The sequence below is a fragment of the Schistocerca nitens genome, chromosome 9 (genome assembly GCF_023898315.1).
Source record: "Schistocerca nitens isolate TAMUIC-IGC-003100 chromosome 9, iqSchNite1.1, whole genome shotgun sequence".
NCBI classification, from domain to species: Eukaryota; Metazoa; Arthropoda; class Insecta; order Orthoptera; family Acrididae; genus Schistocerca; species Schistocerca nitens.
This window is the reverse complement of record NC_064622.1, coordinates 501,346,420-501,372,662: the sequence shown is the minus strand read 5'-3', so window position 1 is coordinate 501,372,662 and position 26,243 is coordinate 501,346,420.

Here is a 26,243-nt window from a genome sequence, read left to right as displayed (position 1 = left end):
ATAAAGTGTAATCATGATCCATATTCAGACTCTGGAATATACAAGGTAACATGCCAGGAATGCTCCAAGTTCTACGTAGGACAAACAGGCCGAAATATTAACACCAGGTACACAGAGCACATTAGAGCATACACACACAACAAACACACTACATCAGCAATAGCAACACACATACATAATACAGGACACCCATTTGGAAAAATAGAGCAAAATGTCAAAGTACTCCACCGACTAAATAAAGGACATAAAATGGATATGCTTGAAGAACTGGAGATATATGCACATTACAGAAAATATGAAGATAAAATATTAAATGAAAAACTTGAAAGTGAATCAGTGAATTTCTTCAGATGTTTCGATAATATACTTAAATAAAAATAGTAAAACATATAAATAAGCACAATTGTAAAATCAAACTGTTAAGATAAATAACCTCTGTACAAAAGCATATCATAATCTGTGGAAGACCTATAATGTTATCTCTGTGAACTACCTGTAAGAAGATCTCTGTAACTGTTTTGTTTATATAAGATATTTTCGATGTGTAAAGTGTACAAGTTGTGTATGATGTTAAGTGTGTGTGAGACTCTACACAAATGGACCATTAGAAAACTGTAAGTACAAATTGTTCTCAAACTTTAGCCACTAACCTCACAGAAAGAATTGATACCCAACTAAAAATCGCGTTTCTTATGTATTACAGTAAAAGTCAACAAAATGAAGCAGACTCACACACACTGACAACATCAAAAGAAATGGCTTAACACACATCAAAAAACGCACTTGAAAATGAGAATTATTTCTCGAAACGCGTCGTGCGAATAATAAAATAAAGAAAAATCGTGACTGGTAGCAGAAGATTTATTTAATTATAAACAAACCTATTGTATCTACAGTCGCAGGCTTTCACAAACCATTTATAATGGATCAAATCAAAGAATTCCTTTTTTGTGAAACATTCAGTTGGCAAAGATGAACAAGAGGCTGCATTGTCTGACGACTTTTCTTTGTTACTTTTAAAGCTATTGGCTCAAGAATTACTTCTAAGACATGAATAACTCGCTTTACAGTATCTTCCACTCTGGAGCAAAAGTCCTACCGACGGCATAATACCAAAGTTTTAATTACTGCAGCAGTTGCATACCGTCTGCTCCGGACAGTAAATGCCGTTCCAAAAACCTTAAAGCTGCTTATGATGGAATGCCCGGCAGCATCCAACTTTTGAGAGTCTTTCGCAGAATTCCGCTTCACTTGGGCAGATACTGCAACCGTTCCGCTTACAGAGCCGCCACAGAAAGGTCTGGAAGCTGTGGCGGGCGGCTCGCCTTTCGCCTTCACAGATTCCCTGCTGAATGTTCGCTGCAACAGGTGGCATAAAAGAAAGAGACCGCCCATTGTCTCCGTTTCGTAGCGCACAGTGTATGCCACACGAATGTTCCTGAAGTTCTGGTTCGCTTTTCCGTATTCGGCGTTACTCTGTAATAATTAGAAAAGTCACCTTTCTTTCAAAATTCTACGACTCGTTCACAGAGCCGTTGTTTTATCATTTGTTTCTGAGGAGCCTCTTTATGTATTTCACGTTTCGCTTAGCATTCAGAAGCCTTCAGGCAGAGAGACGCAGTCTACAGAGGAGAAGGTGTCTGACAAAATGTTCCACTAGCATTCGAACATTGTAACCTTTATGTCTAAACTAACATTTGTGTGTTAAGTAAGGTGTGATGTTTATGTCTAACAAGGAACAGTTATATCAAGTGGTGTGCTGACTGCGTATCTGATTAGATGTAGCTGGCCGGTGTGGCCGAACGGTTCTAGGCGCTTCAGTCTGTATCTGTACATTTACCTGATCCTGCTTTAAACAACCTGTCTACTAGCAAGAAAGCAATACCAGTAAACGCAAACTTATTAAAACCTGTGTGCGATAATGACAAATTAGAGGCCAGTACATTCAGATCTACTCGATATTAGTACGGCCCTGTAAATCTGATTAAGTACAAAAGTGGTCCCCTGAAACTCTATGAACTGTGTGAAATACATTTCTTATCTCCTACTGGTGCCGCCTTGGATAATGCATTGTCCTGCACTCAGAGCTGCTAAACTAACTACAGTTGAAAAAGCCAAAATGCAGGATATATTGGCTGAGACATATTAAAGAATCTATTTAAATACCAGTAAAAACGACTTGGAATTGGTAGGTGGAACATAACTGAGGAGAATGTAATATCTTATTGGAAAATGACTAGCAATTGTAAAGCCATATCATAAAAACTACATTACGCAAACAAATGATCTTTACAAAAAATACAATAAGAAACCTAGGGCTACATACAGAGCTGGCATTCAAATTCGTTCTACAGCAAAAGCGCATAAATACACGAGTATTGATTACCTTACTGTAGACTGATGTAACAATATGCAAAAAGATTCTACATAAAAATACCAAAATACACTACTGGCCATTAAAATTGCTACACCAAGAAGAAATGCACATGATAAACGGATATTTATTGGACAAATATATTACACTAGAACTGACATGTGATTACATTTTCACGCAATTTGGGTGCATAGATACTGAGAAACCAGTACCCAGAACAACCACTTCGGGCCGTAATAACGGCCTTGATACGCCTGGGCATTGAGTCAAACAGAGCTTGGATGGCGTGTACAGGTACAGCTGCCCATGCAGCTTCAGCACGATACCACAGTTCATCAAGAGTTGTGACTGAACTATTGTGACGAGCCAGTTGCTCTGCCACCATTGACCAGACTTTTCAGTTGGTGAGAGGTCTGGAGAATGTGCTGGCCAGGGCAGCAGTCGAACATTTTCTGTATCCAGAAAGGCCCGTACAGGACCTGCAACATGCGGTCGTGCATTATCCTGCTGAAATGTACGGTTTCGCAGGGATCGAATGAAGGCTAGAGCCACAGGTCGTAACACATCTGAAATGCAGCGTCCACTGTTCAAAATGCCGTCAATACGAACAAGAGGTGACCGAGACGTGTAACCGATGGCACCCCATACCATCACGCCGGGTCATACGCCAATATGGCGATGACGAATACACTCTTCCAACGTGCGTTCACCGCGATCGCCAAACACGGAAGCGACCATCATGATGCTGTAAACAGAACCTGGATTCATCCGAAAAAATGACGTTTTCCTATTCGTGCACCCAGTTTCGTCGTTTTTATGTAGAATCTTTTTGCATATTGTTACATCAGTCTACAGTAAGGTAATCAATACTCGTGTATTTATGCGCTCCTGTCTGTGATGCAGCGTCAAGGGTAATCGCAGCCACGGTCTCCGAACTGATAGTCCATACTGCTGCAAACGTCGTCGAACTGTTCGTGCAGATGGTTGTTGTCTTGCAAACGTCCCCATCTGTTGACTCAGGGATCGGGACGTGGCTGCACGATCCGTTACAGCCATGCATGTAAGATGCCTGTCATGTCGACTGCTGGTGATACGAGGCCGTTGGGATCCAGCATGGCGTTCCGTATCAGTGTGCGATTTGTGCTTTTACCGGGGGGGGGGGGGGGGGGGATGCCTTAGGGGGTTAGTATAATTACATATGTTACTTGCTTGGACCGTGGCGTTACCCATGGTTAAACAGTTATTTATAAATAGATGTTACAGCCGAAACTCACTATTCACGTGTATGCATTATCAGAAAAGCCATCCCTTGTTATATCTTTAAAAGTAGATTATAGGTGAAGCTTATTTACAGAATCATCTACATACAGGTATACGAGGGAAATTCAAAAAGTAAAGGAACATTTGGGAAAAGCTGTACTTATTCTGATGATAGAAAACTGAAACATGCGTTATTTATCTACGTAACCTCCCTGGACTCCATTGCAGTTTTCCCGACGTTTTACGAGTTTCTTTATTTCATCAGAAAATACGTTTTTCGGTTGCGTCTGTAACCAATTTTGCACCACGTCTTCGTCACTTTGAAATCTTCTTCCCTGTAGTGCTTCCGTTAAGGGTCCAAACATGTGAAAATCGCTTGGAGCCAGGTCTGGACTGTATAGTGTGGCACCTCGAATCTTAACTCCTTTATTTAGTCGGCTGCCCGTTTGGCACAATGTGGGCGAGCGTTATCTTGCTGCAGGATGACACCTCTTCCCAGTTTTCCGCGACGTTTGGGTCTGATTGCAGGTTTTAGTTTCGTACGCAACACATCACATCCACCATACAATACAGACCTGGCTCTAAAGCCTCGTTTACGCTGGGGCGACGTCTTGCAACATTGTGGCATGCTACGGAAATGTGGCGTGCGTCGTCTTGTCGTTTAGTTCTAAATGTTTTGAAATGCTTAACTACTGCATAACACTTTCTCACAATTAATAAGCAAACATATTAATAGTAAGACTGTATTAAAAACTTTCAGTGTTCGGCTCCACAAATTTAAATTATATGTAAAGTTTTATTCCAGTGCGTGGGAAATAATCATCCCAGGTTGGGATGCATAAACTAAAACCAGAAGAGGGGCTGGTCTGATGCAGAGGGGGTGAAATCCCCCCCATCCCCCCTGCAAATCGCACACTGTTCCGTATTACCCTCCTGAACCCACCGATACCGTATTCTGCTAACAGTCATTGAATCTCGACCAACGCGAGCAGTAATGTCGCGATACGATAAACCGCAATCGCTATAGGCTACAATCCGACCTTTATCAAAGTCGGAAACGTGATGGTACGCATTTCTCCTCCTTACACGAGGCATCACAACAACGTTTCACCAGGCAACGCCGGTCAACTGCTGTTTGTGTATGAGAAATCGGTTGGAAACTTTCCTCATGTCAGCACATTGTAGGTGTCGCCACCGGCGCCAACCTTGCTGTGATATGCAAATGATTAGTTTTTCAGAGCATTCACACATCTTCTTCCTGTCGGTTAAATTTCGCGTCTGTAGCACGTCATCTTCGTGGTGTAGCAATTTTAATGGCCAGCAGTGTAATATTTGTAGCAGTTTCTTAATTGAATTTACTTCAAATCTTATTTCTTCCATAAATCATTAATACACAGAACTAAAATTATTACACTGAATATTTAATACTGAGCGACTGCCCACTCCGGAGCATCGCAACAGACACTTGCAGCCTCCGGCGCGATACTGCTACTCCCGAGCAACGACTGTCCACTACTGCGCGAACTAACATTAAGCTCTTTGTTACACACACGCTCTGCCTCAGTGTTAGCTGCCTGGTAGCGTTCACTCACACGTACACCTTTGCGATATATATATCGGTTATGCTCTTGTATAATACGTTAACAATTACTATTTTCATTATATGTACCTATTTCAACCTTTTCCGCGCTTTTTTTTACGTGCAACTCACTTGTAACCCCCACAAGCTCCCCTAAGTGGAACTCACTCACACCCACCAGCCCGTCGTTGTAAGTCGCCCATACCCATCCAGTCCCGGTTGCCCTTCGTCACTCACTCATCCAGCCCAACTCATTATCTCTTTGTGTGTCTCTGTCACTGTCTCCTGCGTTACAGCCACAGTTCCCTACACTACAGTTGCTCTGTCCCTCTTGTGTACCGAGATACCACGCAAGAAGAGTTTGCGGCAGTACTGAGTACTGTTAGCTTGGAACTGTTCTTCGAATAGTACATCAAGAGAGAAGATTAGTTTTCTTCTGACGTTAGTTCAGAGAATATTACAGGGTGTACATAAAGTCAAGGAACACTTTTATTTTTTGAAGAGAAACTCTTAACGTATTTTATTTTCTTTTTTACCAACATTCGATATGCGAACCATGAGTGACCCGGCAGACGTCAATACGGTAATCAAATTCTTGCCCTACCCGTCCCAGCATGGCATCGTCGACTGTATCTACAGTTATGCCTCTTCACTTTCCCATTAATGAGAAAAGTTTTCGTCGCTAAAAATTAAGCGATCAACAATGGCATCCCCTTCCTCATTCAATTGCTGCATCTGCGAACAAAACTCAAACCGCTTGACTTTGTCATCGTCATGCACTAGCTCCAATTTGAATGGTTTCATCAACAGCTTGTGTTGCAGGACTTTCCACACTCTCACTGGACCCATTTCGAGTTCACGAGATGCACGACGCACCGATTACTTTGGACTCCTTATGGTTCAAATGGCTCTGAGCATTATGGGACTTAACATCTATGGTCATCAGTCCCCTAGAACTTAGAACTACTTAAACCTAACTAACCTAAGGACAGCACACAACACCCAGTCATCACGAGGCGGAGAAAATCCCTGACCCCGCCGGGAATCGAACCCGGGAACCCGGGCGTGGGAAGCGAGAACGCTACTTCACGACCACGAGCTGCGGACTCCTTATGGATGTACACACTCCACATTCACTTCACTCACACTGGGACGTACGCTTCTCTTTGCCGGGCACAAGCAACCCGTCGCAACGAATTTGTTGTGCCAGCGGTAAATGACCTTCCTTGTTGGTAGCTTCTTACCGTACTTTGTTCTAAACATCCGTTGAACAGCTGTAGCACACTTGTTTTTGTCGAACTCCAACACACAGAAAGCTCGCTCCCCACCTGAGCTTGCCATGTTTGCCACTAGCGCTGACTATCGGCAAATTATGAAACTACCCTGTGGCGGTATACATGAAAAAAACTTTCAGCGTTTCTCTTCAAAATGACATATCTGTACCATGTTTGGTTCTTGTGTAACAAATAATTGAAAGTGTTCCTGGACATTATGTTCAACCTGTATTTAGTTTATTTTGAACTGTAATCAACGCAGGACAGACAGGCAACACCTACATTCTAAGACTGCTCTAAAAAGTGCTGACAAAGTGGACTAAAATATATTTTACTATTCACTAGTCTGTATTACTTCGATTGTGAGTGTGCTGCCCTAAGACCCATCCATCTATCCTACCAGGACACCTTTATTAGTCTTTTAGTCTTTCAAGCGGTAGTGAGATTTTCATCAAAGTGGCACGCCCAGAACACAACATGGCGACGTTGTCCAACATGACGAAGCTTATATGTAAAACATTCTCGGTATTCTTGCTGCATCAGTTCTGGAGCTTTCGGCGATTACCTCCATCGTCAGGAGCAACTGACTGTCTTCACTGCTGCTGTGGCAGCCTTTTTTTTATATATATAGCCCGTGGACGGCTTCTGATTGGTCGGCTTCTGATTGGTCGGCTTATGCGCTGGTGGCGCCACCCCTTCCGTTGGAACGTAAACATTGGAAGGAACGTGTCTGCTGCTTCTCTGCATCGAGCGCTCGTTTCCACGCACATCTCAGATGGTATCCACTATCGCGGTTGAAGTTCTTTTGGCTCATTCTTATTTCAACAGCCTCCTTAATAACAGAATCCTAGTACGTGGAGGCATGGGACAGAATTTTTGTTTCATCGAACAATATTTTATGTTTGTACGTGAGGCTGTGGTTCGCAATTAACGATTTCTCCAGTTATTTTCAATATGGCGTTGGTTTTCCTCAGAGCAGTCTGAAACGGTATGTAATTGCTTCCACACTTACAGGGGATATTATAAACGCCATGGACCCTCAGGCCGAGATTGTCCTTAACAGGGCGCATCATCTCCTTAATTTTCTTAGGACGAAAAATCGGTATTATACCTCTTCTACGCATGACTCTTCCTATTTTGCTGGAAATCGAGCCACAAAAATGAAGAACCGCAATCGGTGTTTCATCCTGTGAGTGTGCAGAATTTTCACGTTTCCTTTTTTTGGAGAACGCTGCCTTTATATCGCGTGCACCATAGCCATTCTTTCGAAACAGGTACTTCAGATGGTTAATCTCGGACCTTAAGTGGTCATCGTCAGAAAAAGTTTTTGTTCTATATACCAACGTGTTCAAAACGGCTCCCTTCTGAGCAGGATGATGGAAACACTGTGCATTCGGGTATAAATCGGTATGCGTCGGCTTACGGTATACAGAGTGCCCAAGACGCCCGTCCACCTACCGTTGCACTAAAACGTCTAAGAAAGGCAGTCTCCCTTCCTTCTCCATGTCGACTGTGAACTGGATGTTCGAATGTATGCTGTTCATGTGTTCCATGGATTGTTCGAGAGCTTCTGCGCCGTGTGGCCAGATCATAAATGTATCCTCAACGTAACGATAAAATAAGGGTGGACGGAGGTGAGCCGAACTTAATGCACGTTCCTCAAAATTCTCCATAAAAAAGTTAGCCAAGGATGGAGACAACGGAGAGCCCATCGCCATACCGTCCGTCATTTCATAAAATTTGTTACCACACGAGAAGTAGGTAGTCGTCATCACGAGCTTATGAAATTGGCAGCTACCCACGATCAGCCACAGGAAACAACACCCGTTTGTGCACCACAGTTCCGCAAATTCGACGCACAAACGGAAGAGTGGACAGATTACATCGCTCAGCTTCACGAGCACTTCGCCGCACATTGTATACAAGATAGGGAGCGCCTTCAGATTTTCTCGTCACTAAGGGTATATGTTCATGTTGCAAGCTGTTTCCAGAGACGCGGCCTGGAAACACTGAGTATGACGGACCAGTGGCTGCTCTGATGAACATTTCGACGAGCAGATCCATGTCGCGGCTGCTAGGTTTAAATCTTTCAAGCTTCGGAGAAAGCCGAATCGGACAAATAGTGGGTAGCAGAGTTGAGAGGCCTCACAAGACAGTGTAAATTTAAATGCGAGTGTGGCAAGTACTCTGCATATGAAATGCTACGCTACGACATAACTCGAAATGTGTTAGGCAGTCGTTCTAGACACCAAATTTTGAAATACAGAGACCGTACCTTGAGACAAGTGTTACCTATTAGACACTGAAGACACTTTAGACAGTGCTTGCCAGGTTCTGAGCTCGCGTACATGTCTCTACTTCAAAGTAGGCAGTGTGAACAGGCAGTGCGTGACGTACACGCCCCGCAGTCCGGCTCAAAGCGGCGCAGCCGACGACAGCCGACGACAACCAGCTCGGGCTAGACAGGTGCCGCGTGGCGGTGAACACCCGTTCCACGCTAAACAAGCCAATAGTGCTCATTCCTGCCCGCATTGTTTCGAGTCCCATAAACGACAGGCATGCCCTTTCCGTAACGAACAATGTTACTACTGCGGCAGGTTCAGACTGGATGCTTGCGAAAATTCAGGCAGGAAAGATCAGGCTTTTGTTGTAGTAAAGATTCAGCCTTGATCGTAAACATAGTTTTGTTAAAAGCTGCTAGTACGAACACTGTCAAAGTACAATCTGTCAATGTGTAAATAAGTTTCAAAATCACAAAGCTCATCTCCCATCCACAGACAGGCAAATAAATTGTTTGTGTCACTAAACATTTCACATCAGGAAGTGCGGATGCAGCTCGACACCGGAGCTCGTGTAACACTTTTAAATAGACGCACGTCAAAAGCTGCCTCAATGACGAACAGTGTTGTCGACATATAATGGAGAAGACATTCCTGTGCTCGGCGTTTGTAGCTCACCGGCAACATACAAAACGTCACAAAAACATTTCTTTTGTACTTCTTCAGTCAAAAGGAAGTGCAAACATTTCCGGCCTCGTCGCCTTAGATCTGTTTCGCTTACCGACACAAGGCAGTGTGTTGTCACTGAACGTTTTTGTCCCTAATTATGTAACGAGTTTAGTGAACTGTTCTAGGACACATTGTTGTTGTTGTTGTTGTGGTCTTCAGTCCTGAGACTGGTTTGATGCAGCTCTCCATGCTACTCTATCCTGTGCAAGCTTCTTCATCTCCCAGTACCTACTGCAACCTACATCCTTCTGAATCTGCTTATTGTATTCATCTCTTGGTCTCTAGGACACATTAGGCAAGGCAAACAATTTACTTTGACTTTGAAAGATAATGCGCAACCGAAATTCTTTCGCGCCAGGCCTGTTCCACAACCCATAGGAGACAAAGCGGCAAAATAATTACGGAAGCGGCAAGCACAAGGTGTTGTTCAACCAGTTGCTACCAGCAAGTAGGGTTCGTTGATTTGGGGGGGGGGGGGACCAAACAGCGAGGTCATCGGTCCCATCGGATTGGGGAAGGAGGTCGGCCGTGCCCTTTGAAAGGAACTATCAACAGTCAGTATTGCCCTGAAGCGATTTAGGAAAATCATGGAAAACCTAAACCAGGATGGCCGGACGCGGATTTGAACCGTCGTCCTCGCAAATGCGAGTGCACTATGCTAACCTCTGCACCACCTCGATCGGTAGCAAATAGGGTTCTCCATTGGTCAGTTTGATCAAACCGAATATATGCATATTTCAAGTAAACTGTAAATCCTCTGCCGGTCGTAGATTACTATCTGTTGCCACGACCACATGAACCTATGGACAGGTTAGGTGCTGGCCGGTAGTTTTCGAAAATTGACTTGAAGGACGCAAAATTTGGAAATTTGTGGTAAGGCCTTATGGGACCAAACTGCTGAGGTGGTCGGTCACTAACCTTACACACTACTTAATCTAACTTAAACTAACTTCCGCTAACACACACACACACACACACACACACACACACACACACACACACACACACACACACACACACATCCATGCCCGAGGAAGGACTCAAAAAATGGTTCAAATGGCTCTGAGCACTATGGGACATAACTGCTGAGGTCATCAGTCCCCTAGAACTTAGAACTACTTAAACCTAACTAACCTAAGGACATCACACACATCCATGCCCGAGGCCGGTTTCGAATCGGCGACTGTAGGAGCAGCGCGGTTCCGGACTGAAGCGCCTAGAACCGCTTAGCTACAGTGGCCGGCCTATGTAGATGCTCAGGACGCAGAGACATTACAAGAGTTTGCAATCACGTACTGGACAACTTCTCAGGAACCAGTGGCGCCGGATTTGCAACTTTTGGTTCAGTACATCCACACTTGTTGGCCACGAACAATTAAAACAATTCAAAATTCGTTGGTTCGGTCTTTCAGCTCGGCAAGATGTCCGTTTTCTTCACACAGAATCAGATCAGTCCAGAGTGCTCATACCAGATCCTTACAAAAAGAGGTTCTTAATTCGTTGCATAGAGGCCATTGGGCCATAGTCAGTACAAAACAACTTGCCCCACAACACTGTTCTTGGGTCTGTATGGACTACCAAAGAGAACGGTTAAATGCAAATTGTCTGTCCTGTGCGGAGCATCTAGCTGCTTCACCTCAAACATTTTTTGACTGGCCTACACCCAACACCCCATGGTACACAAAAAAGTACAAAATTAATCATTTTGTTTTTTTCAGAGTCTTTAGAACCCGCAGGTGATGGGAAAGCGGAATAAGTACTATAGTGCGTTTAAAATTAGTTGCGACTTTTGACGTTTGGCTGACCAGAGAGGAACGTGACGCCATTGCCCAGGTAACACCAATGCGAGCCAGCTTTCTCTACCACGCCGCCAGCGGATTGGCAGGTAAAGCGTCTCTGTTGCCACATCAGTACGCATTAGAAGCACCAACATTCGTCAGCTCTCGTTGTAACGTCGCACTTTCTGGCAATGAAGTAGTCCATAGTCGTCAGGTATTGTGAACAAGTGTTTGTGTTGGCGTTGCATTAATAACAACAGCGCAGTACATCTAAATACGGGATTTTCAACAAAAGCCCGAGAACACGTTAATGGGCTGGGAAGATAGCGTTGTACTGCATAATGTTCTGCTGCAAAACGTTCCTCGGAATTAGGCAGTAGTCATGGACAAAACGCATTACCACTCTGCTATGATGCATAAAGCTCCAACAATGTAGTGAAGGAAAGCAGACATTTCGTAGGCACGAAAAAATATTTCATGAGATAAAGGTGAACCTTGCATGCATAAGGCGAAGGTAATGGTGCTTGCAGTGCTGTGCAAGCCAAAACGTCACGTTACTAGGTCGACGAACTGGCTAATGGTAAAGGTGATAGTTTAATCAGGCTTCCTCCGTATCATATTCTTTTAAATCCGACAAAGTATCTGGGCCTAGGTGAAAAGTAATGCGGCAAAAAACACGAAGTGGGGTTGAAATGTTGACCAAAGTAGGCAATGAAAATGTTGCACGACGGGGCTGGTCTTGATTTGTCAGCCATATCAAGAAGGCAGTTGAGGAGACACTGATTCATGAAGGACTGTGACGAGTTTCGACGGATACGTAACTTCTCTTGTTGCCACGATAAAATGTGATTCTTTTGTCAAAATACAGCACAGCTCAGAAATATTCATCTCACTAACATTCCAATGCTGGTGAAGTTGCGACAGAATCCTGAACTAGCGCGTTATTAAACTAACACCTGAGTGCTATTCAAGTCAATAGTTTATGAAACAGCCCATTTTTAGTAAAAAATAGGCTTGTAACTTCTCCACTTATACTTCACCGAAAAAATTTGTAGTCGTTTGAATATCGCGGTAGATATGGAAGTTTCGCGTATTAATCGTATGGCAAAACACGTTCATCTTTGCGCGCTATCATTTGCTAAAATCTTGTTTGGATATCTCAAACCATTTATGAGACACGAGAAATTTACGAATATTTTATTCTAGCTTTTCACTGACGCACGAGCTCGTCACGGAGTGCTTTAAATACATTAAACTTTCTCGAAATTGGAAACAGACAGCAATGTCCTTACAAGTTTAAAGAATAATTCAATGTATCGTCTACATTTAATAGGCAACAACATGTAACCTATCACGCGCCAAACACAAATTCATAGCGATATCTATTTTTCACTGCAAACCAACAATTTCTTGCAGTAGTTTACCTACTATCGAAATATCACAGTAACTATTACCATTAACGAAGCGGTAGCAGATTCATCATGAAGCTGACGAATTAAACTATAAGATGTGCGAGAATTAGGGTTTATTACCGAACAGTTTCTTTAAAAAGTTTGAGAAAGACCGCAGATCGGTCGGCCTGCGAGGCTTTCTGCACACGCAGCCCAGCGACTCTGCCAGGTTTCGCGTCTAGTTGGCCTGCCATTATACTGTGCTCACCTGATGATGCGCTCAGCACACGCTGGCAACTACACTTCCCTCCACTCGCTCCGTACTGAACTGTCAAAAGTCACAACTTATTTTAAACGCATATTCTTTGACGATTTATATTTACAGTTCGAGGTCCCTCCGGTGTACACAGAAGGTATTACAACCAAACTGGTGCATGTCGACTACATGATCCTGCCTCAGATTTTCAGGGTCGTAGGCAGTGCCATGTAGGATAATGCTGCCACTGCAGTCAACCCCTCGCCAACCGTGGGTTTACTCCGGTGACATCATCACGGCACCCCAAGCTACTGACAATGGTGGTGGGAAGGAACCACCTGACCACCAATCTTAATGACACAGGCGATCCACCACAACGAACGAAGATCGGCCGACATTGACTACGGGTGTGTGCCCTGTGCTTGGTTTTTCAGTTGGACTTCCTGAGCATTCCCAAGGCAAATGACACGGCACGACGAGTGCTGCTCCATCAATGAAAATTCCAACGCCTGCTCCATCAGTAACTCATGTGGTCAAGTTAGTAGTAGGGCAATGGGTGTCCTGGCACACTTTTGATATCAAATTGATAAGCAAATTAATTAAATTGATTTATTTAGTCCCACCCTCAGATGAAGTCATGTGTTTTCCCCCACCCCATCCTCACCCCTCCCCCTCCCCCACCTACCCTATTGATGGGAATTTCGAATTTTGGTGTGGAATTAAAAACTGGTGGGAATTTCTGAAATGGTGGGACTTTCATTGTTCTAACACTGTACTGACGTACCCCTCCCCCCCCCCCTCCCCCTTGCACCAGAAATTAGCAGGAAATTTAAATTTCTTTGCTCACATGACCAGTATTGGTGAGAGACGTTCAGTCTAAGTTGAGCTGTCATAGTGGAAGAATCATTATGTGTTTGATCAATGAGATGAATGTGAAGGATAGAGCAAACTTCAATATCTGTATTACACATACAGATTTGAGGGAGGACTGTAGCCACAGTTCGATACATGGGGGATGGAAGACTATAATATTGGAAGACTGTAGGGAAAAGGGACAGAAGAATTCGCTTCAGCAGCTTGTGTCAATGCAGAGGAATGGAGCAAGATGCACGTCACAACCAATAAATGATCATATGCGTGCACAAACTGCCAAGATATTCCACATAAAGCAGTCACTCTTCCAAAATGGAATAGGTGGGCAGTATATGCTAATTTGCTTCAAAGGAAGCATATTGGTATATGTAATATATTTGTAGAGCTTCAACTGCTCATCCCCATCCACTTCTGTCTCCCCCCACGAACCCATCCTCTCATACCATCTTCAGTCAGTCACCATCCTCACTGCTGGTGTCTGACTGGGAGGAGTTTAAGAGCCATACTGCCTGTAAGCACACAGCTGAGGACTGCACCCATAGCCTCCTACATGCAGAATGGGAAGAAGTTATATTGGACGAGTGTCTGAAGAAGAAGAAGAAGAAGAAGAAGAAGAAGAATACTTTCCATACCTCTCATTATACTGCAGGTACTGAAGGCATTGGTATCTGTAGTTTTACTGCAATCATGCAACAGCAGAAAATAGTCATTTAACTAAAGTCTCTGTAAAAGCTATGCAGCAGAATTGCACCAAGACGCATTCTGCAAATCAGTCAATGCTGTTGTTATAACTGCTTGACATTTTTTCAAATTCACAATCAATTTTCCATCTGACAAGAGACGTCTGCCACCGATCCCACTGATAAAGAAACTAATGTAGTTCACAATTGTGCCAGCATAGGCGTCTGTTATTGGCAGTAGCCAATACAAACGCAGCATGTGATCACATCATGGATATAAGGCGGCCTCAGTAGTCTGCAGCCTCAGTTGCAGTCAGTCAGTCAGCATGAAATGCCAGCCAAGATCGTCCAGCGCTGCCCAGCTGGAGCAGCAGCAGTTGCCTAATAGTAAGTACTCCTTGCTTAATGTCTGTGGTTACTGTTATTGTGAGAAAGATGAAGTCTTTGCGCTGCTGTTATAGCTTGTAACGGTTTTTCTTCTTTGTTCATCAATGATGCGGCGTCCTCTACCCAGTCAGGACCTGAAGCAGCGACATCACCCAACCCATTTGAACCTGCAGCAGCGCCACCATCTGGTGTGTCAAGACCCGCAGCAGCAGCAGCAGCAGCCTGGGTCCTATCGTGGAACAGGTCAGTTTGTTGGCGCAGGACCAAGATCTGTTGTTAGTTGAAGACACTTGGGATCCTATACAGAATGACACAGGTTGGTACTGGACCTCAACATATGTGCTATCACAGAATATTCCACTGAGTGAGGAATGCGTTTAAATATTGGTATAGAGGCATCCACAGATAGAGATTTATGTGTGGTTATAGAGACTGAGAGTGCAACTAAAAGTGTTAAAGTGAGGTGTGGGATTAACTGTGTCATGAAAAAGCCTACATCAAGCAGCAGTTGACCGTTGAGTATTTCCAAGCCGTCCTCCTCTGAACATTTACTGTGCTGCTGTAACTCTATCTGTTACAATAGTGTATGATGTTTCTGCTGTCTGTGTGAAATCGGGTGACACATCCAATTGCCTGCAGCATTCCACTGTTACAAACTTGTTTGGTCTACAGATGGTGCTATCCATTGTGTTGGAAAGACTGAACAGATGGCTGCCTTGTGTTAAAACTGTGTATAGGAACATTGCAGAGTATCTCCACATGAACAGTGTGCATGTAGACAATTTGGAATGGTGCGACAATATGGTGCCAACAGAAATGTATGTACTGCCAATAACTTTGAGAGAAAGACATGTTGAGTTCTGTGCTTGCAAGAAGGCTTATTTTCTATATTCTCTACTGGTATTATGATAAAGAAAGAACCTATTGCTGTAGCACACTCCATGTATGCTTACTGAAAAAAAATGTATATAACCATGTATATGTTTTATTTCTTACCTCTCATTATACTGCATGTACTGAAGCTGTTGCTATCCATAGTTTCTGCAATCATGCAACAGCAGAAAATAGTAATTTAACTAAAGTCTCTGTAAAAGCCCACTGCATGCCAGTACCTGACATAGTCGGTGTCATGGCAGGGCATAGTGTTCATTATTTTCTATAAAAACCTGTTGCATGCAGGTACCTGACGTAGTAGGTATCATGGCAAGGTGAAGCATCAAGACTGCTGTAAGCGAGTGGAGTTGTGACAGTGTGCAAGAAGACTGGAAGAAGGATGGCGTACTCTTTCCAAACAACATACGTGCAATAATTGAAGGTCCATCCAACTGCTGCAAGACAAATGTTCTCATGTAGCTGCTAACACATGCAAATAATGGTTCAAATCGCTCTAAGGACTATGGGACTTAACATATGAGGTCATCAGTCCCCTAGACTTATAACTACCTAAACCTAACGACATCACACACATCCATGTCTGAGGCAGAATTCGAACCTGCGACTGTAGCAGCAGCGCGGTTCCAGACTGAAGCGCCTAGAACCGCTCGGCCACAGCGGCCGGCTAACACATGCAGATGGAGTCCACTTTGAGCATGTATGTATATTTTCAAAAACACTGTTTCAGCGCAAATACCAACTACACTCCTGGAAATTGAAATAAGAACACCGTGAATTCATTGTCCCAGGAAGGGGAAACTTTATTGACACATTCCTGGGGTCAGATACATCACATGATCACACTGACAGAACCACAGGCACATAGACACAGGCAACAGAGCATGCACAATGTCGGCACTAGTACAGTGTATATCCACCTTTCGCAGCAATGCAGGCTGCTATTCTCCCATGGAGACGATCGTAGAGATGCTGGATGTAGTCCTGTGGAACGGCTTGCCATGCCATTCCCACCTGGCGCCTCAGTTGGACCAGCGTTCGTGCTGGACGTGCAGACCGCGTGAGACGACGCTTCATCCAGTCCCAAACATGCTCAATGGGGGACAGATCCGGAGATCTTGCTGGCCAGGGTAGTTGACTTACACCTTCTAGAGCACGTTGGGTGGCACGGGATACATGCGGACGTGCATTGTCCTGTTGGAACAGCAAGTTCCCTTGCCGGTCTAGGAATGGTAGAACGATGGGTTCGATGACGGTTTGGATGTACCGTGCACTATTCAGTGTCCCCTCGACGGTCACCAGTGGTGTACGGCCAGTGTAGGAGATCGCTCCCCACACCATGATGCCGGGTGTTGGCCCTGTGTGCCTCGGTCGTATGCAGTCCTGATTGTGGCGCTCACCTGCACGGCGCCAAACACGCATACGACCATCATTGGCACCAAGGCAGAAGCGACTCTCATCGCTGAAGACGACACGTCTCCATTCGTCCCTCCATTCACGCCTGTCGCGACACCACTGGAGGCGGGCTGCACGATGTTGGGGCGTGAGCGGAAGACGGCCTAACGGTGTGCGGGACCGTAGCCCAGCTTCATGGAGACGGTTGCGAATGGTCCTCGCCGATACCCCAGGAGCAACAGTGTCCCTAATTTGCTGGGAAGTGGCGGTGCGGTCCCCTACGGCACTGCGTAGGATCCTACGGTCTTGGCGTGCATCCGTGCGTCGCTGCGGTCCGGTCCCAGGTCGACGGGCACGTGCACCTTCCGCCGACCACGTGCGACAACATCGATGTACTGTGGAGACCTCACGCCCCACGTGTTGAGCAATTCGGCGGTACGTCCACCCGGCCTCCCGCATGCCCACTATACGCCCTCGCTCAAAGTCCGTCAACTGCACATACGGTTCACGTCCACGCTGTCGCGGCATGCTACCAGTGTTAAAGACTGCGATGGAGCTCCGTATGCCACGGCAAACTGGCTGACACTGACGGCGGCGGTGCACAAATGCTGCGCAGCTAGCGCCATTCGACGGCCAACACCGCGGTTCCTGGTGTGTCCGCTGTGCCGTGCGTGTGATCATTGCTTGTACAGCCCTCTCGCAGTGTCCGGAGCAAGTATGGTGGGTCTGACACACCGGTGTCAATGTGTTCTTTTTTCCATTTCCAGGAGTGTATTACAGGAGATATTTCAGGGTGTAGATGGTGTGATGTACATGGCATTTAGTGAGAACAGTGTTATCCCTCCACTGGAAAAAGTAAATACAAACACAGTGTTCATATTCGATGGTGTTGCTGAGGAGAACGAAGATCAAATTCGACGATAATTCCGTTTTGGACGCCATATGGCTGTTGGTGTATTTTATCCGAGTCAGACATATTCCAGAATCCCAAAACAGCTGGTGAGGGATAATAAAAACGTAATTACAGCATTCAAACAGGACATCTGAATTTAAAACACATTTACCAGGCTGACGTAGGAAGCGACATGTCGTTCAATGATTTTGTAAAGATATGTGCAGATTGCTGGAATGACATTACCATTATCGTTATTTATTATTTTTATTTCTTTACTTTCTCAGACGTTAAGTCTGGTTAAAAATGGAAAGTGACGCGGACCTTGATCAAGCGTCACTTAACAGTATGGTATGTGTTATATTGCATTTAGGAACTTTCGGGTAATTGAACATGTATCAATAATTACAGATTTCTGTAGTTGTATATATAAGTTTGGATGTAGCTGTATTGCATTGATGTACTGGTGGATATTGTGTGGTATGACTCCTGTAGTTGATAGTATAATTGGTATAATGTCAACTTTATGCTGATGCCACGTGTCCTTGACTTCCTCAGCCAGTTGGATGTATTTTTCAATTTTTTCCTCCTGTTTTCTTTTGTATATTTGTTGTATTGGGTATGGATATTTCGATTAGTTGTGTTAATTTCTTCTTTTTATTGGTGAGTATGATGTCAGGTTTGTTATGTGGTGTTGTTTTATCTGTTATAATGGTTCTGTTCCAGTATAATTTGAATTCATCATTCTCCAGTACACTTTGTGGCGCATACTTGTATGTGGGAACGTGTTGTTTTATAAGTTTATGTTGTAAGGCAAGCTGTTGATGTATTATTTTTGCTACATTGTCATGTCATCTGGGGTATTCTGTGTTTGCTAGTATTGTACATCCGCTTGTGATGTGATCTACTGTTTCTATTTGTTGTTTGCAAAGTCTGCATTTATCTGTTGTGGTATTGGGATCTTTAATAATATGCTTGCTGTAATATCTGGTGTTTATTGTTTGATCCTGTATTGCAATCATGAATCCTTCCATCTCACTGTATATATTGCCTTTTCTTAGCCATGTGTTGGATGCGTCTTGATCGATGTGTGGCTGTGTTAGATGATACGGGTGCTTGCCATGTAGTGTTTTCTTTTTCCAATTTACTTTCTTCGTATCTGTTGATGTTATGTGATCTAAAGGGTTGTAGAAGTGGTTATGAAATTTCAGTGGTGTAGCCGATGTATTTATATGAATTTTCTTAAATTGTCTACCTGTCCATAATGTAGGTTTTTTATATCGATAAATCCCCTTCCTCCTTCCTTTCTGCTTAATGTGAATCTTTCTGTTGCTGAATGTATGTGATGTATTCTATATTTGTGGCATTGTGATCGTGTAAGTGTATTGAGTGCTTCTAGGTCGGTGTTACTCCATTTCACTACTCCAAATGAGTACGTCAATATTGGTATAGCGTGAATATTTATAGCTTTTGTCTTGTTTCTTGCTGTCAATTCTGTTTTCAGTATTTTTGTTAGTCTTTGTCTATATTTTTCTTTTAGTTCTTCTTTAATATTTGTATTATCTATTCCTATTTTTTGTCTGTATCAAAAAAAAAAAAAAACATGGCTCTGAGCACTATGGGACTTAACATCTTAGGTGATCAGTCGCCTAGAACTTAGAACTACTTAAACCTAACTAACCTAAGGACAGCACGCAACACCCAGCCATCACGAGGCAGAGAAAATCCCTGACCCCGCCGGGAATCGAACCCGGGAACCCGGGCGTGGGAAGCGAGAACGCTACCGCACGACCACGAGATGCGGGCTTGTCTGTATCCTAGATATTTATAGGCATCTGTTTTTTCCATCGCTTCTATGCAGTTGCTGTGGTTATCCAATATGTAATCTTGTTTAGTGTGTTTTCCCTTGACTATGCTATTTTTCTTACATTTGTCTGTTCCAAAAGCCATATTTATATCATTGCTGAATATTTCTGTTATCTTTAGTAATTGGTTGAGTTGTTGATTGGTTGCTGCCAGTAGTTTTAGATTATCCATGTATAGCAAATGTGTGATTTTGTGTGGGTATGTTCCAGTAATATTGTATCCATAATTTGTATTATTTAGCATGTTGGATAGTGGGTTCAGAGCAAGGCAGAACCAGAAAGGACTTAATGAGTCTCCTTGGTATATTCCACGCTTAATCTGTATTGGCTGTGATGTAATATTATTTGCATTTGTTTGGATATTAAGTGTGGTTTTCCAATTTTTCATTACTATGTTTAGGAACTGTATCAATTTAGGATCTACTTTGTATATTTCCAATATTTGTAGTAACCATGAGTGGGGTACACTATCAAAAGCTTTTTGGTAATCGACGTATGCGTAGTGTAGCGACCTTTGTTTAGTTTTAGCTTGATATGTCACCTCTGCATCTATTATCAGTTGCTCTTTACATCCTCGTGCTCCTTTGCAACAGCCTTTTTGTTCTTCATTTATAATTTGTTCTGTGTTGTATGTGTCATTAATTTCTGTGTAATGACTGAAGTTAATATTTTGTATATTGTTGGTAGGCATGTTATGAGGCGATATTTAGCTGGGTTTGCTGTGTCTGCTTTATCTTTAGGTTTCAGATAAGTTATTCCATGTGTAAGTGTATCAGGGAATGTGTATGGGTCTGCAATGTAACTGTTAAATAATTTAGTTAGATGTGAATGTGTTGAGGTGAACTTCTTTAGCCAGAAATTTGCTATTTTATCTTTTCCAGGGGCTTTACAATTGTGAGTAGAATTAATTGCTTGGGTGACTTCATGTTGCAAAATTATCACTTCAGGCATTTGTGGTATCATCTTGTATGTGTCTGTTTCTGCTTGTATCCACCGTGCATGCCTGTTATGTTGTACCGGGTTTGACCATATGTTGCTCCAGAAGTGTTCCATGTCTGTTATGTTTGGTGGATTGTCTATTTTAATGTGTGTGTTATCTATTGTCTGGTAAAATTTCTTTTGGTTTGTGTTGAATGTTTGATTTTGTTTCCTTCTATTTTCACTTTTTTTGTATCTTCTAAGTCGTTTGGCCAATGCTTGTAATTTCTGCTTCTTCTCATCTAATTGCTCTATCGCTTCTTGTTGTGAGGTTTTACCTAACCTTTTTCGTTTTTTTTCTGACATTTCATTTCTTATAAATTGTGTTAGCTGTCCGATGTCTTTTCTCAGTTTTTCTATTCTGATCTGTAGCCTGTGTTGCCATGCTGGTTTTGTGGGTTTCTTCTGTGTGTTGGTTGGTTCTGATCTCTGCCTAGTGTGTATATTAAGTGTAGTGAGTGCTCCTATATAAACCAGTAGTTTTAACTCTTCCATAGTTGTGTTTTCATTTATTTTGTTGTGTATGATTGTGTTGATAGTTTTTATTGTTGTTTCGACTTGTGGGCTATTTGGCGGTCTATGCAAGAATGGTCTAATGTCTGTATTCGTGTCTTTGTATTCTACATATGTCAGCTGAAATTTTTCTTCTATATCTAACATGTGTGTCACTTCCTGTTCTATTTGTGCTTGTTCTGGTGGCTGTCTTAAGATTTCGTTTTCCTCTGATTGTTTAATTGATGTGTGTTGTTCTTTGTTTGTTTGCTCTGGGATGTTTGAGTCCATTATTGTATTTTCTTCTTCTTCTGATTGCACATTATTTTGTTCCAGTATTTGTTGTACTTGTTGTTTGATGTTTTCTAATTCTGACTGGGGTATCCTGTTATTTTTGATTATTACACGGATCTGATCAGCTAGTCGTTGTTCTGTTAAAAATTTTAATTCTGGGTATCTGGTAATAAATGTTGTGTATACTTGTGATCTGTATCCAGTTGTGTTGGTTCCTAGGTTTGTTGCTTGGTAATAACAGAACATGAGGTGTCGATTAACTTCATCTGACTATCTCATCCTCTGTCTGTTTTCCTTCTAGGGTGGTTGCAAGAAGCATATCCTGCAAAACACCTCTATTTGGATTTAAATCATTTTCCAGTTGGCTAGCAGTGTCGTTACCATTGTGGGCGGGCATAGGGTTCAAGCATCGTCCCCGACCATGACGGCGCTTGTCCGAGGCTTCTTTAGTTCTGTCCTGAACCAACTAATCACACTAAAAGGGGGGTTAGCCCTATTAGTGGTTTGTTCTTTTCGTCGCCTTTTACGACTGGCAGAACATACCGGAGGCCTATTCTTATTATTATTATTGTTTTTGATAAATCAAGAAAACTGAATGATGGCAGGTATATATGGAACTTCCAGATCTTCCTATATACATACATAGCGATGGAAAGAGGTGAGTACATCACCATGGATAAATTCACACGCATGTCAGGTGCTCAGTCTGGTTAGGATGGGTGGGCATTCATAAAACATTTACTTGTAATTGACGTGAAAATTCAAACTCTCGAAAGTGAAGTTGGAGGCGTACGTAAGGAACCAGAGACATTGTCATAGCCTTCTGAGACTGAGTAATACACTGAATGATTGCGTTAACACAATCGAAAAGAAAGTAAACGATTTAACTGAAGGGGGAGCAGCACAAGGAGAAGAAGAGTGGATATGTATAAGAGGACGGTAGTAATCAAAAACTTATATTATTTATTCGTGGGAATGCTATATCTGCTGCACCAATTAACCTCACGCTGCACAGCTGTCGGATTAGTATACAATGAAATTTCGACTAAGCATAAACTCGCGGAGGCATGGAAGGCCGTTCGAGAGAAATTACGTCTGCTCGGGTTAGGGCATTTGAAGCGGAAACAAACACTAAGAGAAGCCTTTAAGATGGTTACAGATCTCTCACTCAACCGTGATGACAACGATGCCATTGCTCATTTCATTAAGCGTCACAGTGATGCATAAGCTTAACTGAGAACACAGTACAGGTCGATGATAGACAGTTTCTGCACAAACCAGCATGGAAAACGTACCCTCATAGATATGTTATGATTAAAGTTTTGGACGACCTGTGGAAGGCGGATCAAGTCAACAGAGAGAATATTCACATGTGAATAACGGCTTGAAATGTATTTTAATGGTCATTGATACTTATTCCAAATTTGCCTGGGCATTACCCGTGAAAGCGAGAACAAGGGAAGGATATTGCGCATGTGTTTGGCGCGATTGTTGCAGACGGGGACAAATCAAAGCCCAGACAGCCTTCAAACAGAACACGGCGGCGAGTGTTACAATAGGTATTTCAAGACTGAAATGGATCAGTATGGAATACATCACTACTCGACATTCACCCACTTGAAGGCTACTATCGTCGATCGTCTGAACAGAATAGTGAAAGCCCAAATGTGGATGTGGTTCAATCTTCGTGGCTCTCACAAATGCGCCGATATCCTCCCGCAAATAATTGCACAGTATAATCGACGTAAACATCGCATGATAAAAATGACACCAATCGATGGTTGTGATAATAGACTTCTGGATTATACAGTCGTATTAAAGTGCTAGATCCACACAAACGACGATTTAATGTACGTGATTTAGTGCATATTTAAAAACACAAGATAGCATTTGAGAAGTCATACACGACAAACTGACCAACCGAGATATTCAAAGCCCAGGTAACGAATCGTAGAACCTACCTCTTAAAGGACAGCAGTGGTACTGACATTTTGTGGGATGCCTTCGCACAAGAGAGTTACAGAACAGCCTGGAACCAAATGTGTACCTCGTAGAGACGGAATAGAGCGCCAGTTAAATGGCTTCGTTTTCCTGCATCACTAAACAGGCGGACCAACGCTGGCGATATGCTGTACAACAGGGTGCACGGGCAACAAGCGCTTCAGTAGCATAGCATGCGTGATAGGAGATGAGTTAGAGGAGGAAGCGGTATTATCGAGCTGCCCGGGGTTAGCCGAGCGGTCAGGGGCACTGCAGTCATGGACTGTGCGGCTGGTCCCGGCGGAGGTTCGAGTCCTACCTCGGGCATGGGTGTGTGTGTGTTCGTCCTTAGGATAATTCATGCTAAGTAGTGTGTAAGCTTAGGGACTGATAACCTTAGCAGTTAAGTCCCATAAGATTTCACACACATTTGAACATTTTTGGTATTCTCGACAAACTACCAGTCGAATTACGCATTCCTGGCTGTAACTAATGAGGGCCTGGAACAAAACATCAAACATGATTGGTACGCAGTAATAAAGGGATAAATTTGCTCGACGAAGCATGGAACATGACATCGCATATGCAGCAAATAAAGCTCGTCACATCGAAGATCGAATTTTAGCTGATAAAATTGAGGCAATACGTGCGAGAAGGGATACTGGTATAGGTCAACGCAGTGCAGCATCTGCAGCTGAAAAAACTCTGCGTGGTAAACTGAAGTTGGGCTTTGGTGTGAAGAAGTTCAGCCAAGTTATGAGCGCTGCACGTAGGGCTCAAAGGAAGAAGATGGAAACCAAAGGGTGCACGAAAAACTGTATCCTGATAACTTCGTATGCAGCTAAAAGCGCCCTGAAGCAGAAAGGAAGAAGGAAATAAAGATCGATTAAACCACCGGGGGTTCTACCAATACCCAAGACATCGGGCAGAATTATTCCCTTCTCCATTTCTGTCCTAGCCAGTCTCTCAGCGGTGGATCCACTGGATGACTAAGCAGAAAGGTTCAATAGGCCCACTACTGGGTTTCTCAAAGGCGCAGGTTTTGAACACGGATTCCAGTAAATTTTACAAATCTGATCTGAGAGTGGATATTCCCTCTGTCAGTACAATCCATGTTGAGTGTAACATTGCAAAAAACTCATATCCCAACGATATACTGAGTCATTCAACTTACTGATTCTTCCCATCAGTTGCAACAGGATGCAAGATTGTAGAGACTCTTACCAACGCTGTATGCCTTCCAATGACAGTTCAGACGTTGGACTCACATGATGGTACCATAACCTCGACTTTCCAGCTGCCGCTCTAATGCTAGAACATCAGTAGAAATGTTATAAGCACTTGTTAGGATTTGAATACTTGAAGAGATGTTGTCTGAACATGTAAACCATCAGGCACAGAATTTGAAAATTTTCTTACATACCTGCTTCTCAGCTTCCAGCCGACACCCTAAGTCGGCCAGCACTTTGGGAATGAATGCTGCAATAGCAAGGAAGAGGATTTTTATAACCACTTGTTTCGAAACTGTATCGCAATCTCCAAGTTTGAATACTTTGCCCTAAAATTTTATAACTGACGCAATTTGAACTCATACTCTTTTTACGAACACTTCGGCCAGCCGGTGTGGCCGTGCGGTTCTAGGTGCTTCAGTCTGGAAACGCGTGACCGCTACGGTCGCAGGTTGGAATCCTGCCTCGGGCATGGATGTGTGTGGTGTCCTTAGGTTAGTTAGGTTTAAGTAGTTCTAAGTTCTAGGGGACTAATGACCTCCTAGTCCCATAGTGCTCAGAGCCATTTGAACCATTTTTTTGATTTCTACCACCTATCCGTATTTTATAATCAATTTCCATAACAGTTTCTGTTTCATGAACGATCTCGATCAACAATTTCCGTTAATATTACATCCTCTGAATTGACTGTTGGATTATACCATGAAAATTCGATTTTACACCAAACATTCAGAATTCGTCAAAATTCGAAATTCCTACTAATAGGGCAGGGGGGACGGAGAGGGGCGAGCGGAGGGGAAGGAGGATGGGGAAAGCAGATGACGTCATCGGGAGGCGGGGGGTAATCAATTGAGCAATTTAATTAATTTACGTATCACTTTGACTTATGTGAAATGGAAATAACAGACAACTATTTTACCACCTTACACCAGATTTCACGTGCAAAAAGAAAAAAAATACATGTGCAATACTACAACATTGGGTTCCCAGATTATAACGGGGACTCTTTACAGCATATTTCTCCCTGCAACGTCACTTTATAAATTACTTTTTCGCCTCACACCGGATTTTACGTGCGTATTTTACGCGTACAAGTAGGGTAACTTGAAGCGTCTGTATCTCGGAAACGGGTAAAGATGTGAAGAAGATTTCCAAGGTCGTTCGGTATCGGGATCATAGGAGTACATGACAAAAGTTACAGCCTTTTCCTGTGCATAGTCTTCTCGGAATCCGCGACTGGGTTTTGGTACCCAAAAAAAAGTACTTGGGGTGATTCTCGATAACCGATAAAGATCTTCAAAAACGGGGAGATGGCTCTTCTGCATAAATATCATTAAAAATTTGAGTAATTTTCTGCTGCTATTCAT